This window comes from Miniopterus natalensis, chromosome 3 (genome assembly GCF_054644295.1).
Source record: "Miniopterus natalensis isolate mMinNat1 chromosome 3, mMinNat1.hap1, whole genome shotgun sequence".
NCBI classification, from domain to species: domain Eukaryota; kingdom Metazoa; phylum Chordata; class Mammalia; order Chiroptera; family Miniopteridae; genus Miniopterus; species Miniopterus natalensis.
In genome coordinates this window covers 44,582,649-44,598,717 of record NC_142083.1, presented here as the reverse complement: position 1 = coordinate 44,598,717, position 16,069 = coordinate 44,582,649, and positions in this window count along the sequence as shown.

The following is a 16,069-nucleotide window of genomic DNA, read 5'->3' as shown; positions in this document are numbered from 1 at the left end:
ATAAAGCTTGTGTGTGAAACATATCTTTTTCCTAGATCAGTCCCCCAAATCCTTCCATCCCTCAATAATGATAATACTTATATATAAACATAAAGGTTATGCAACCTACTCAGTCTCCTGATAACTTTATTTTAATATAATTGGGGTTACAAACCCAGTTATTAAAACAAATATGTAAGTAACCTTTATCAAATAAAATGATCTGTAGTCAGCTTTGTACTGTTATTTAAATAAACACAGGAGAATCTGTCTTATATGACATGATTATGACCCATAATTGCCTGAGTAACCAAAAATGTTGACTCTTCAGTTAAAATGATACACACATTATTAATAATTTTATTTTAATTTAAAACATATAAATATACTTCATTAACTTATATTTAGATGTACAGTTAAGACTTCTTTTTTAGTATATGTCTTTAATTGCAGCTCCATTGTTTTTCTTACATATGCTGCATTCTTAAAAAGTCATCAGTAATTTTCAGTTTCTCTTTTATTCAAGTGGAGTGAGAATTTGGACTCCTGGGAGTAATTTGTGGGTAGAATCCTTCTGAATGTTTTAAGTTTTACTCTCATTTTTTTCCTAGTTACCTCAGCCACACTAACTAATTCAAAAACAACTTTGTTATATGCTTTCCTTTCACAGAGTTTTTCCAAATATTATAATTGGTCCTAGACACAAAAACTCTTTGGATTTTCAAACTTCTATTTCATCAGTTTATATAATATTAGATACATTATTTCATTAGCAATTATAACTTAATTTAGAAATTATGCTAATTTAGAAATTATCACAGCTGTCTCTTAGTTGGTCAATTTACAACTTAAATTATGGAGCCAAAATTAGAAGTAGCCTGTAGCCCTAGGGATAAGCCTTGCCAATAAGCATTCAGAGTTAGTATGTCAGAGGGAACTGAGAGTAGCCTGTTAGTTTATGAATACTATTATGGACTGAGTTGTATCTCCCTCAGATTCATATGTGAAGCCCTAACCCTTAATGAGACTGTATTTGGAGGTAGAAAAGCTTGAGGAAATAATTAAGGTTAAATGAGATAAAGATGGGGGGCCTAATCCAAAAGGACTGGTGTCTTTATAAGAGGAAGAGACACCAAGGGTGTGTACTCGCAGAGGAAAGCCAGTGAGGACACAATGGGAAGGCTGCCGTCAGAACGCCAGGGCGAGGCCTCACCGGAAACCAAACTCTGCAGGCACCTTGACCTTGGACTTCCAGCCTCCAGAAATATGAGAAAATAAATTTCTGTTACTTAAGCCACTCAGCCTGTGGTATTTTGTTGTGGCAGCCCTAGCAAACGAATACAAATACTGAGAATCGGCATGATTCACACGGCCACTAATAAGCATGTGAATACGGCTAGCTGGTTGTCCGGGCCTCCCGCCACTCCCTCCTGGGCATGCGGTTCTACTCCCTGGACTTTCATTCTTGCCCCTCAGAGTGTCTTTAACTCATACATTCAGGATAAATCTGGGAAGTGCTTTCTGTATTCTTGCATGTCCAAAGTCATTTTGCTGCCTTTACACATGAATCGACAGAATCCTGGGCAAAGAACTCATGGATAACGTTTTCCAAATTTCATAAAGATTGCCTCGCTGTCTCCTGGCATGTAGTGGCAGAGCAATCTGGGCCAGCTGCATCTTAGTTCTTTGTACATTATTATTTCTTTCCCTAGATGGCTGTAGGATTCTTTCTTTACTTTCTAACTGTGACAATTCCGCTAGATATGTCTGTTTTGATATTGTTTTCTTTTTATTGATTTCCTGAAAATAGCACTTACTCTCAGATTTGAGAATAGGGCTTTATTACATGAAGAAATTTTCCACTTATTTATTTGATTATTCTGCTCCATTTATTCTTATTAAACTTTGATTAAATGTTGGCAACCTGTGTTCTATATGGCTTATTTTACATTTTAAAATTTTAATTCTTTTATTTCTTTTTGTGTTTCAGAAGAATTTCTCATATCTTTTTCTACATCATTAATTTGATTTTCTGTAACATCTAATATGCTTTCTACTATGTATCATTACATATAAAATTCAGAATCCACAATTTAGAAGAAAATAAGATACATTCAATCATTCTTTGTCTTACTTTTCCATTTTACTGGTAATTTATTCTAGATTCATATGTGCAGCATCTATGCATGAACGTAAAGGGAACAGTAAACTTCTGTTCTTGTCTGTTTCAAAGAAAAGTGACTCATAATCTTTACAGAAATAAAGATTGCGTAGTTTAAAATTCAGAATTTCTCCATGGCTTGTGAAAGCTCTGTTTTTACTCTTTCTTAGAGGGACAATCTCTCCCGACTCTGCCACTCACTAGCCGAGTGATTTTTGAGAAATTATTTCAACTGTACCAAAATGCCCTTCTCTATAAAATGGGGCTGATTATAATAATGCTCATCTCATAGAATTATTTTAAAGATTAAGTTTATCAACACATTTTTCTTCATTTCTTAGCTAAGAAGAATGCCTGGCATATAGTGGAAATTCAATAATCCTTGCATTAAAATGAAAAAACAAAATAGAATGGTTTCCAGGAGAAAACAAAACAAAACATTCTTTCTATCTATTGCTCATTTTAACTTGCTCTGTAGGGGTGGTTGTTTCCACTAGTGCAAGTCCCATGACTTTTCTGCTCACTCTGTGATAAAATAATTAAAATATTTCTCTGGCAATTTTGATCATAGAATCTTACTTTAAGAACGGAAATGTTTACAAATACATTTAGAGCTAAAGCTTCTCCTTTCCCCCAGTTTGGGCCCGCTGCAGGCACGATGCCCACAGTGGGTAAGGAGGTATTGTCGCCTCTTCCATATTTCATGAATCTTGTGGTTTTCCTCCTTCCTTGCTCAGCGGCCCAGTTTCTGATCCATCCAGGATTGGAAATGGGAACAGTGGCGGATGAGTGAGGAAGACCCACTACGACAGAGAATTATTTGTAGCATCTGGGGTTTGATGACATGCTGCCGCATATCTGTAGCCAGGCTAGCTATTTTAATGTATCTATCTTGTCTCCTTAGTCCCTTACATTTTATGTTTCCTTTCACAATGTTAAGGCTTACTCTTTATGCATGGTAGGCAGACAGGAAGTATTTTTTGATTGATCAGTTGTTTTCCTGAGCGAAACGTGTTAATAGATGACAGGCCCCTAGGCTTTGGTATTTGTCAGTAAAACTGGTTCCTATTCTTGTCCATTGTGCACTCAAGGATATCGCTACTCTATTCAATTATTCAATCATTTTGCTGAAAACTTGGAGAGTCTATTTGTTACACAACATAATAGAAATGTAAAGCCATTGCCATTAATAAATAACAGAACATATGTGTCTGTTTTCCAGCAGCAAGCAGAGCTTAAGTGAGTGTTCATGTTTTTCAAGATTAGGTAAATCACCGCAGACAAGGAAAATTACGCCATAGCTTATGCGATCAGATCAAAACAACAGTCATTTTCTCCACCAGTGATTCCTATTAAATGAATTGTATGCCAACAGTTTCCAATAATGAGTTGGTTTAATAAATTATGTACTCTTCATAACTTTTTAATGCACATCCTTCCAAGACTGGCCTGTCCCCAGAAGGGAATTTATCAAACAGCCTCTGCACATCAGAAATAAAAGCAAAATGATTGAAATTGGAGTGGCTGAAGCATAACTAGTGGTAATGGGATTGGTTTTGCTTTACTTTCTCTGTCACCCACCAGACATGAGAACTCTCCCACAAGTGGCTCAGTGTTCTCTCTATTCCTGAGTGTTTGTTTTTCCATAAGTATTAGATATTGGCTACAGGTAAGATAGTATGTGTGACTGATCTATGTATGCTCTGTTGCACTAAAAACTTTATTTTTAAAATACAGTATGTAAAATGAGGTCACTGAAACTATATAAACACATACAAACATGACCCTAAAGATATACATGGGAGACAATAAAAATTTTATTTAAATCTGGATAGTATAGCAAGGAAACATTAAAGAAGAAACAAATAAAAAATGATATTAGAGGTACTTTTCAGGTTTTGACAAATCATTCAGAGAAACTAGAGTCCATTGGCCTGGATTTGCTGCAATAGACATAACATTCACTTTTACATTCTAAACCAATGATCGGAAGTCACCATTTTTTATTATCCACTTTATTAAGTATTCCATCTGATTGAACAGGCTTCTTTTCATTCAAAAATAAACTTGATCTTTGGAAAGATACCGTATAATTAATCCCATCCATTTGGCATTACTTCCCAATATATAGAGAAGCTATCCCTAATTTTATTGGAGTAGGAAGGATTCTGCTTGGACTATGCATAGAAGGCAAGTGTTTATCTTGTAAAGCATAACATCGTTAAGGTAGAGCATTTTTCAGTGGAGTAGATGGTATGACAGGTAATTTTTGTACTTACTACCCCATGTGATTAAGCCAACACTGACATTAAAAAAAATTGTTACCATATCAGATCATTAAAGCAAAATTAGAGACAATGCTATGTGTTTGCCAAACCAATTTCTTATTTTCCTGGGCATATAACTTAACTGCATTTTCTAATTAATTAGGTGGGGTTATATGACAAAGGTCCAGGTATTGGAATGTAGCTTTTTTGTTCCTCATTACCTCTTCCTTTCTATGTTCCTTCTTTCCCCATTACCAGGCTGCCCGTAAAGGAGGTGGAGCCACACTGGAAGAAGCCTGGGTTGTGGATGGCTGCAGGGTGCAGAGAACTCTGCTGGCCCAAATCTGACTGCAAGGAGATTAAGGAATGATTTTTCTATTGGGTTAAGCCACTGAGATCTTGGATGTTTGTTATAGTAGCTAGTTTTTCTGACTAATACATTATGTACTAGGCAGGATGTTTTCAGATGTAACACAAAGACCAACTTATAATGTCCTAAGCAATAAGGGCAATTACAGTCTCACATAACAAGAAGTCTAGAGTTGGTTAAATTTCAGTATTGATAAATTTAGTGACTTATGATAAATCATGAACAAGCCAGATTTTTCTCTCTTTCCACTCTGCAGCTTCTTAAGTTGGCCTACCTCTTGGTCACAAAACACCTCTTGTGGTTCCATACATCACAGAGAGGATAATGGCCACAGCCAGTAAAATGATATTTCCCCTCATCTTTTTTAAAGAGCAAAGAAACCTTTCCCAGATGTCACCCTGCAGACCTTCTCTTATGTCTCATTTTCCAGAATTGGGTCACGTGCCTTTTTCTAAACCAATCACTTGAAAGAACAATGGTGTAGACTAATCACTAAGCCCTTGCAAACTTGCGTCTTCTCTGAAACGCATGACCAGTAATACCCGAATAGAACAGGGTTCTTTTAGCAAAGAAGAAAAGGAGGACGGCTTTCCGGCAACCAACAGCATATACTCAGATCATTTAAGGTTTAGTAAAGTCAAAAATCAAAGATATTCTCAAACCATTCTGGTCGGATAGATAATAAAACAATGCACTAGTTTAAGGGAAGTGCCTGAATAATTAAAAAATAGAACTGACCATCTGTGCAACTCATATATTCAAAGTGAGGTGGTATTCAATTCCTATAGTATTGAAGGTGCACATTTAATCTTGTAAGAGGGTGTTGCTGGTGTGGATACTATTGCTAGCAACTTTGACACTTGTGTAAAGACATAACTAAGCATTTAAAAAATTGTAGATAGGTGTGGAAAATATTGAAACTATATTTGTTCAAGTCTTCTCAGCTATAAAGCCAGGGAGATGAATACATTTATTCAGCTTATGTGATGACTGCATAAACAACAATATATTTTGATCATAGGAATCAAATGATCTCAGAGGTCAAGAAGGCAATTTAGATCTGTGGAGCCCCATTCTATATAACGCAGACAAGGAAACTGAATTCTGTGGTGATGAAATGGCTTGTACCAGGTCGTATAAAAATCAGCCCCTGGAAAGGCAGGAACCACAATAGGCTCTTAAGTATCTTTAGTCTAGAGCTCTTTCTAACACAGTATAGTACTCTTATCAAGGAATAAGCATCAGTTAGGAAAGTGGCACTTAAAGTAAAAAAGGAATACATTACCCTGTGCAAAGCAGCATAGCAAGCAATTCTTAAAATAATGGTGATGGTTAAAATGTATTGAGCTATCCCTGGGCACTATACTAAAGTTTCTACATTTCATTAGTTGATTTATTTGTCACAACCTTATGACATAGGCTTTATTAATGGCCCCATTTTTATATGTGCTAAGACTAGCTTTCAGGGAATCTACTTTTTTATCCAGTATCCATCCCTCACTCCTATAGTTGTGGGCCTTTGAGGTAGCAGCTACTGGGTACACTGAAACAAGAGAAAGGCTAATCAGGTATTAATCATCTGACTATTTTATCTTTGTGTAGAATAGAAGCCAAAGAGAAACAGGCAGTCCAGCACCTCAAGCCAATCTTAATACTGGATATTTTTGAGTCTCACAAGAAAACACCTTTCCCAACACAAAATTACAGTCTTTTAATAAACTCCTTTTCAATCCTGTATCCACTCATACAAGCAAACTGGAGGAAACATTTTTATGGAATACAGGACTAATCAGATTGGTTTTACAATCTTTGATATTTCTCTCAAGAGGCCTGCTTTTATCATTTCTCTGTGTACATTTGGATTTTTTAATCACCAGTAATTTATTCAACACTAAAATATGTTAACTTTCATTTGGCATGTTCCATATCAGGATTAATCAGCGGGAAAACACCTAATACATGTCCAGCAAGGCCAAGATTATGTGCAATCTGAGGCAATGTAATAGGGAATGTACCTACTAGGTGGCTCATTTTGAGAAACAAGGCCATGTCTATAAGTCAGTGGGGCTATGCTATCAATCAACTGCTTTAATCACATCTACTATCATTGCACATCGATTACAGGGATGGGAACATCTGGTCCATGGGCATCTACACCTGCAAAATCATTTGGTCTGACCCTGTCAAAGCAACTGCAGGTGGGACTTGAAATTCAATACATCTAGGAGCTTTTTTCATAGCTAATTTTTAAGTTGATAATTTTGTATGGCCTGAGAATGATGTTATAAATATCCAAATGGCCCTTGGCAGAAAAAAGGTTTCCCACCTCTGGATTAAAGGATTTGCTTAAGATTCTTATTAAATGAGCATTGCTTTTCTCTCCTTTCTGGTCTTTTGTGACTGACAGTAAAGAACACATCAACTTTTTTGTCCTGCCTGTTGTATCTTTCTCCTACTCATGAGAAGGGTTAGATGAATGGCCTAATGGAATTTTAGAGTTCTTTAATTTCCCCAGGTGGTCCAGAATATATGCCTCAGTGGGAATATAAACAACCTTGAATTTCTCTCATGATGGTGGAATATAGTTTAAGGAATATTTTGATTCCTATGTATATGGTAACATCTTTTTCTGTGGAATGGCCTTGAACCTGACCCAACACAAAAAGGTCTATTTTGATCTAGTGGTAACAATCATTATTATTTTTTTACAAGAATAACTCATATCCTAGTATCTTTAGGGGGTGTCTGTTAGAAAGATGCTTCATGGCATCCGAGTCTGCCCTAGCAAGGGGCTGTATGATGGTAGCATTATGCCTTTGGTCATTAAATTGCAGCAAATAAAATAGTATTTATTTGTTTATAAAATGTAGGTATGTGCAACTGTATAGATGTGTGAAAAACAGCTACTCTATTGGCCTGTTTCATTTAATCATTTGTATATGCCTGGTTGTAGAAAATGATCATTAAGGAATAAGGGAGAAAAACTAGGAAAAGCTAGAATCACTATTCTAGATACAAATTCTTAATGAATGGCATATATGGATTCTCTGAAAATCTCCGTGAGGGGGCAATGGTGTTTATACAAGAAGGATACGGAATAGAAAATGTCTTTTGCATATAACTAGCAGTGGTGTAGGTGTTTATATTGTTGGCCTCCCAGGTCACTAGCATATGGGTATCAAAATACTAACAAAAACAGCAACACAAAGTCTTTGGTAGTATGTTTCTAATGACAATGACAGTGCCTTATTTCCATTTGTCATAAAATTCTTAATTGAAAAAGAGAGAAATCTTTCACATTTTTATCATGTTTCTTTTTAGTCAGCATAGACAACCAAAATTGAATTGGATTTTTGTTGACTTATGTGAGTCAAATCTTTTGACTTGTGGTTATTTAGATTTATGTGCATATGTGTGTGTGCATGCAAATAATTATTTTTACAAACATATAAACATATAGACCCTGGTACTCTGAAAAACTTAAATTATAAGAATCAGAATCAGGGTTTGGAAAATTAATATTGAATTATTGAGTCTTGGTGAATAAGGGGCTTTAAAAAGCTACACTGTTGATTCTGTTGTCTCAAATTCATCCCATATAGATGATTCATATTTTTTATTTCAAGAGAAGAGTAGATTCCATAAACTTACTAGATAACCTTTTTCTGTACTAACTCTGGAAACAAAAAGTATTATTCCTTATTTAATTTCTATGAGTTAAAATGTTTGCTTTATTTTCTGATTTCATGAAGAAAGCTAGTCCCAAAACATATTTTAAATATAGGACCACATTTGTTTTGCTTATCAATGTCTCATCTCTTATAGTAATTGGCATGTAGTAGGTGCTTGATAAATATTTGTTGAAAATATAAATTAAAAACTGAAGTGAACATTTTAATTAATTTTCAATATTTTTCTTTTTTCTTGTACAATCCACAGATATGGTGATATCTGCAATTCAGAAGTTCCAAAATTTCTTACAACAGAAAATTTTAAAATAACTTATTTGGGGCAAATCTTAACCTTATATGAGCTTACTTTTTAGTGATAAACTTTGATCTGAACTGACATAAGAATACTTATATCCCTTATTTATTGCACTGGGTGTACATCATCATATATTTTGTTATAAGTTATTAAGTTCATGCAGTCCCATACCCTACTGGGGTGTTACACAACATAAGATGTCTGTGCTGTTTTCCCTCCACACATACCTCTGAAAGTCTAGGCATATCCGCATCTAGCCTCAAAGGCTTTGAGCAAGACATTGGAACTGAATTACTATTATCTCATCTTTTTAATTATTTTAGACATCTGTTTGTAAATTTCTGATATAATGCTCTACCAAGAATCAAACAATCAGTTCCCACAGATCCACGGTGATGTATCTTGTTTTTCTTATAATAAAATGACACGCCAAACTTTTTCTAAGGTTTCTCCACCTTGGCTCTTCGACCTAGAAAAACCACTGATAAGCGGCAATTCAGCTTCTATGAATGCTCGGTTTTGACCTCTCTTTTGAGAGTGCTAACAAGAATGCCAATTAGTGCCAGTTGTGATAGCAAAGTTTTATGGTTTTGACAGGGTATTGTTTTTAAAGAAATGGATTGTCTCACCTACTCATTTCACATAGCATTTTGATGAGGAAGCTGTAAGGTAGTTATTTTGTATTCACTCGCAATCTAGACAAACCAAACTAATGATCTTAAATACAAAAATCTCTAAGTTCTGTATTTGATGCTGTGATTTATTGTTATTGGCTACCAAATACTTTTTAAATGCTGATATACCTCTCTAATATGTATTTATTATTATAATACCTGCAAAGACACATAGCAGATTCATGCAATTAAAATAAGACTACTTTAATTCTAAATAGGATGGTAAGACCAGAGGAAATATAAAAAATATACTACAAAATTAGAGTGGAGCAAAAGTGATGCAACTGTAAATTCAGTGAAAGTTTCTTTATACTGAATTGTGCCAGCCTTACATGTAGACAGAATAGTTTTTTAAGCGCCAACTTCTTTCAAAAATACACATATTTTACATACACATATACACAGAAATAATTTAAAAACATATAAATTTCTTCACTTACTGTGTGAACTTCGATGAGGCACTTGAAATCTTTAGCCTTTTTATGTGTAAAATGAGGGTGATAATAGTACTTACCACTCAGAGTTGCAGCAACATTCACCGTTTAGTAGGCACATATTTCCTAAATGATAGGAAATATGATAATATTTGCCTAGATTTTCATTGTACCTATAATTATTATAAAATAAAAAACCTCTAGGAGGGTAATTTTGGACAACTAAGTTATTTATTGCTCAGTCTACATGTCTGATTCCTTGGGTACAGGTTTTGAACAGGACAGTGTGAACTGAAGCACATTGTTATAAAAATGAAATCAATCAAGTTCTTGGAACAAACTAAGGAATGCATATATATTTTAGTGTCTCGAATAGTCAGACAGCTAATAGACATAGAATAAAAGTCATAAGCGGGTGCACTAAGAAACACTCAGAAACCAGGTAGAGATAGGAGACAAAAAAGCTAAGGTACAGCGCTCAGTCGAGGGTTTTAAGGAATATGAAAGCCCTGAGCACTACGGGGTGGTTGAATCACCGCCCCCTACTGGGCAATGGTGGTATGTCTGACAATGTTAAGAAGTAATAAATCCAGAAGGCTGGCCATAGTCCTCAATCACTTAGCCCCAGGTCCACAATCTTTCTGTCTTTTCAGACCCATGTCGTCAGCCCAAGTGAGTTCAGTCTCCACACTGAAACACTAGGCTAAAGATTTCTACACCTCCATTCCCATCTACCCCCTCAACCCCATGCTCAACTAACTATTCCTTTCATCCCATCATTACCGTAACTTGCTCCACCTCTACATAGATTCAGAAACGCTCTTCTCTCACTGCAGAAAAACTTTACAAAAGCACGATATTTGACTTGAGTCCTGAAGAACATGTAGGAATTAAATATTCAGGGATCTCCAGGCTAAAGAAGAGGAGCCTTTTCCTTCTATGAGTTTTGGAATGCTTTGCTGAACATTTTCAGCAGATATATACACATGGTTGCTATTTCTCAGGAGAGGGAACCATGAGGATAGGCTAGGTGGCCTTGGTTCTAACTAGGCAGCCACTTACAGTAATGTTGCCCGTCTGACCCAGGGCTTCAGATCCAGCCACCAGTGAGAAGCAGAGGATGGCAGTTGTGATCTTTGTCCTTGAACATGGATTATAGCTCCAGGAGGAGCGCTTCCCTGGATGTCACATTAACAAAAATGACATTAAGCCGAGTCATTAGCATGTTATTCTACTTTGGGAAGGAATTTACTGGACATTTTAATTAGTGCAAAGTACAGCATTATGGTTAACCCTCTATTCCTCAATATTTAGGAGAATCATTTGGCACATTTTGTATTTTCCATGCCAATTACCGTTTCTCCTTTGTTTTTTGTTTGTCTCTGGTAAATATATCATACTGTGTTCACACTGTTAAGCTGATGAACCCTCTCTTGTTACCATGGATTCATAGTTGTGTCCTTTGGAATTGTCTTTATAAACTGAAACTTTGCCTAGTGATTAGGAAAAGATGTCAAGGATTTCTGGAGGTGTATATAATTTTAAAATTTACAGATATAACTCTTTCTTTCTGAGAAGAGCTGACAGGCAATGGTAAACAAAATTTCTCTTCAATAATAGTCTCATTACAGAAGACTTATGACAGTCTCTATTTGACAAGAATGGGTAGATGCTAAAAGTAACAATGACCAACTTGGTGCTTTTAAAGTCATGTAACATGCAGTTAATTGAAGACTCTTTCTGCCAAAGTGAACATCTGCTTAAGTGTGAGTCAGAATAACAGCTCAATGGAACTTTCAAAATTGGAAATGCCACAACTCTAGGATTAGTCTTTACGCCACCGTAAATTGAATTAATAATACGCAGAAAATGAATAAGAACTGGTAGTGAATTAGGATTCCTCTGAAGTACATCAAATGCTAGTTTAGAAGGCTTAAAAATGCTTTAATTTTTCACAGATTATGTAGTACTCTCAATATTTTGACATAAATACAAATTACTTTTATTTCCTCTCATACTAATTATACACATAAATTATCTTATTGGTATCTAGGCTTTTAGTAATTTTTATACTCTAAGAGAGATGGTGATTTAATTTACTTTTAAAAGAGTAGTATTTTTATGTACTAATCTATACAACTTTTTATTTATTTTTTCTATACAATTTTCTAAATTCTCCAAATTAAAAGTATTTTATAAATCAGCTTAAATATGAATTGTGGGAACCCTAAATAAAATACCTGTTGGCTAACAAAGCCTTACTTAAAATGACACAAATTCCTATTGGGATACTTAAACATAGACAAAATACGATGAGAATACATATTAATATTAAATTCTGTGAATCATAGACAATATATTGCTAGGCTCTGGGAAGAATATTCACTAATATGAGATCCATGGAATGAGATTTAGAAAAGTAAAAATAAAATGGGAACATATCAATGATTTTTATTTCATAGAGCAGAAAGGCATGGTCCATCTCACAATAAGTTTTCAGGCACTTCATTGGTTTAGATGAGGAAATAGTTAATCTCCGCCCAGCAGTGTCATGATACATAAAAATCTAATTAACAGACTAGAAATTGCATTAAAATGTATGTACATCAATGTACTGGCTGTAGACTTAAGATGGGGTTTCAACTAGCCCCTAAATAGACAAACAAGTATGGTCAAGGGCTAGCCTTGCCTACTGCATTCTGTCAAACATCATATTTTGCTAGATGTCTCATGAGGCCTATGGAGAAATTATCATAGGTGAAAAGAAAGACAAAATTATCCTGAAGACTCAGAGGAAATATAAATCTCTTAAATGATTTATTATGGACACCGGAAAAATATTTTAGAAAAGGGATATGCCTGTTATGATAGATGACCTAAAGCTATACAGAGACATCAGGCCAATTTGACAATATAGGTGAGTTTTAAGAACTTACAGTTGAGATGAAAAGTGATCTGGTTAAGGTTTTAAAAATATTGGGACATTTGATTAAAGTGTTTCCTGGTTTAAACAAAGAGAAAAGCAATGTCAAAATCTAATCAGTAATGGCAAAGACGAGCTCTCCTAGAATGTAAAATATAAGAATGAAAGGAATAAGATAATAAATACAGAAGAAAGAGTGAAGTAACCTAGGATGGAAAAGTGATTTGAAGAAAGAAAACACCTTGAAGTCAGTATCTGTCCATTCTTTTCCAATGTTTTCAGTTCCTTCAATCAACCAACTACTCTCTGCTTAGCCCACTCTGCACTGGCCTCCTCCCGTTCTTCCACTGTCTGGCCCTTTCGGCCAGCCTCAGTGGTCACTGCAGGCTTTATTATGTCTACTGACCAGCATCATTTGACACAGTTAACTACTCTTCCTTCTTGAAATACTTCATTCCCTTGTCTTCCGTGACACAATACTTCTAAATATTCTACTTTTCTGGCTTCTTTTTCTTGATCTTCTTTGATTCTCCTTTGTTCAACCATCAAATACTGGAATGCACTGTGCAGTTCTGGGTCTCAGCCTTTCTCTGTCTACAACCATGTAACCAACTCCCTAGTGTTCTCACTCATTGACACCTATATAACGGTTGGCAAAAGTAGGTTCACAGTTGTGATACAAATAAATAATACAATAAATAATAAATAATAATACAAGAATAAACTGTTAAGTAAAACACAGTTTATTCTTATATTATTTATTATTGTATTATTTTCCATACAAACAACTGTAAACCTACTTTTGCCCCACCTTGTGTATATTTTATATATATGTATATATATATGTGTATGTGTGTGTGTATAAAATTTAGATTGCCAAATTTAGATTCTGACTCAAATTTGCTATTGTTGATATGACACTTTCTTTGACTAGGAAGTTAAATAAACCCTCAAACTTAACATGACACACAACCCCAATTCTAATTCTAATTCCTCTAAACCCATTCCTCATTGAATCTGTCATTTTAATAAATGTTATCAGAAACCTCTCAATTACTCACCTTAAGAAACCCAGAATCTTTTTTTCTAGAATCCTTTTCCTTTATTTACCTTCTCCACTACCCAACCAAACATCCCTCCCATCCTAGTCCAAGTCACTCTTTTCCTTCCCAAACATTTTCCTGCTTCATATTATTCTTCACTGATAATCCATTTGCTAATCAACAGTCATGGTGATCTTATAAAATCATAAATAAGGTCATGTCACTCCCTTACCTAAAAACTTTTAATTCTTTTCATCGAATTAAGAATAATATCCAATTAGAATGACTCAGAATGTAAACAATAAAATAAAGAACAAACAAACAAAGGAACCAGAGCAGAAATGTTAATGTCAAACAAAGTAAAAGTCAAGACATCAAATCAATAACCATAGCTTAATTTTAAATTGATAAAATGAAATATACAATGAAAGTTAAAAAAAATCTATAAATGTTTATGTGCTGAGTATAGAGAACATACGTAAAGGTAATAGCTATAATTTGTTTATCATATGTCAAGCATTATGGAAAATGCATTATTTCATTTAATTTTCAGAAAAAATTGGCCATCAAGGTCATTTCATTGGTTAAGAAATTGAGGACCCTAGTTACTCAGAGCACAGGGGAAGGAGCAAAAGTACAAAATAAGTTCTGAGTGTTTCCACAGACCATGCCTATTACATCAAACAATATAATGATACTAAAAAATATAGGATAAATTGAACACAGTTATGGTTGGAAACTTCAACTCTGCTTTGATAATTTTTAAATTATTTTAATTTATCTTTATTGTTGAAATTATTACAGATGTTTTCTTTTTTCTCCCATTGATCCCCTCCACCCTGCATCCACCCCACCCCCAGGCCTTCCCCATACCAATGTCTGTGTCCATAGGTTCTGCATATAAGCATATAAGTTCTTTAATTAATCCCACTCCCTCACCCTCGCCTTCCCACTGAGCTCCCTCAGTCTGTTCCATGCTTCTATGTCTCTGGATCTATTTAGTTCATCAGTTTATTTTGTTCATTATATTCCCACATATGACTGAGATCATGTGGTACTTGTCTTTCTCTGACTAGCTTATTTTGCTTAGCATAATACTCTCCAGGTCCCTCCATGCTGTCACAAAGGGTAAGAAATCCTTCTTTTTTAGAGCTGCATAGTATTCCATGGTGTAAATATAGCACAACTTTTTTGTCCACTCATCTACTGATGTGCACTTGGGCTGTTTCCAGATCTTAGCTATTGTAAATTGTGCTGCTATGGACAAAGGGGTGCATAAGTTCTTTCTGATTGGTGTTTCGGGTTCCTTAGGATATATTCCTGGAAGTGGGATCACTGAGTCAAATAGCAGTTCAATTTTTAACTTTTTGAGGAACCTCCATACTGCTTTCCATAGTGGCTGCACCAGTCTGCATTCCCATCAGCAGTGTACCAGGGTGCCCTTTTCCCCACACCCTCGCCAGCACTTGTCATTTGTTGATCTGTTGATGGAGCTATTCGGAAAGGTGTGAAGTGATACCTCATTGTGGTTTTAATTTGCATATCCCTGATGATTAGTGACTTTGAGCATTTTTTCCTATGTCTCTTGGCCATCTGTATGTCCCCTTTGGAGAAATGCCTATTCAGGTCCTTTGCCCATTTTTTAATTGGATTGTTTGTCTTCCTTTGGTTAAGTTGTACAAGGTTCCTCATATATTTTGGATATTAACCCTTTATCAGATGTGTTGTTGGCAAATATATTCTCCCATACAGTGGGCACCCTTTTCATTTTGTTGATGGTTTCTTTTGCTGTGCAGAAGCTTTTTATTTTTATTTATTTTTATGCAGTCCCATTTGTTTATTTTCTCCTTTGTTTTTTTTGCCCTAGGAGATGTATCAACAAACATATTGCTCCAAGAGATGTCTGAGATTTTACTGTGTACATTTTCTTCTAGAGTTTTTATGGTTTCATGTTTTTGAGAGATCAAGTAGATAAAAACAAATGAGGGCTCAGAAAAATATGAATTATTATGGGACAATCTCAGGACAATCTCCTAAATTGGACCTGATTTCATTTTCTTTCTTTTTTTTTTATGGAGTAAGTGGATTTAGTAGATTGAAAGTACTACTTTTAAACAAAATGCATCAAGGCCTATGTATCAATTCCAAGAAATAAGTTGTATATTTTAGTGAAAGGAGTCTCTGAGAAACGAGACTTATGCAGCTTCTGAAAGTCTTTTCTTGAGCATTTT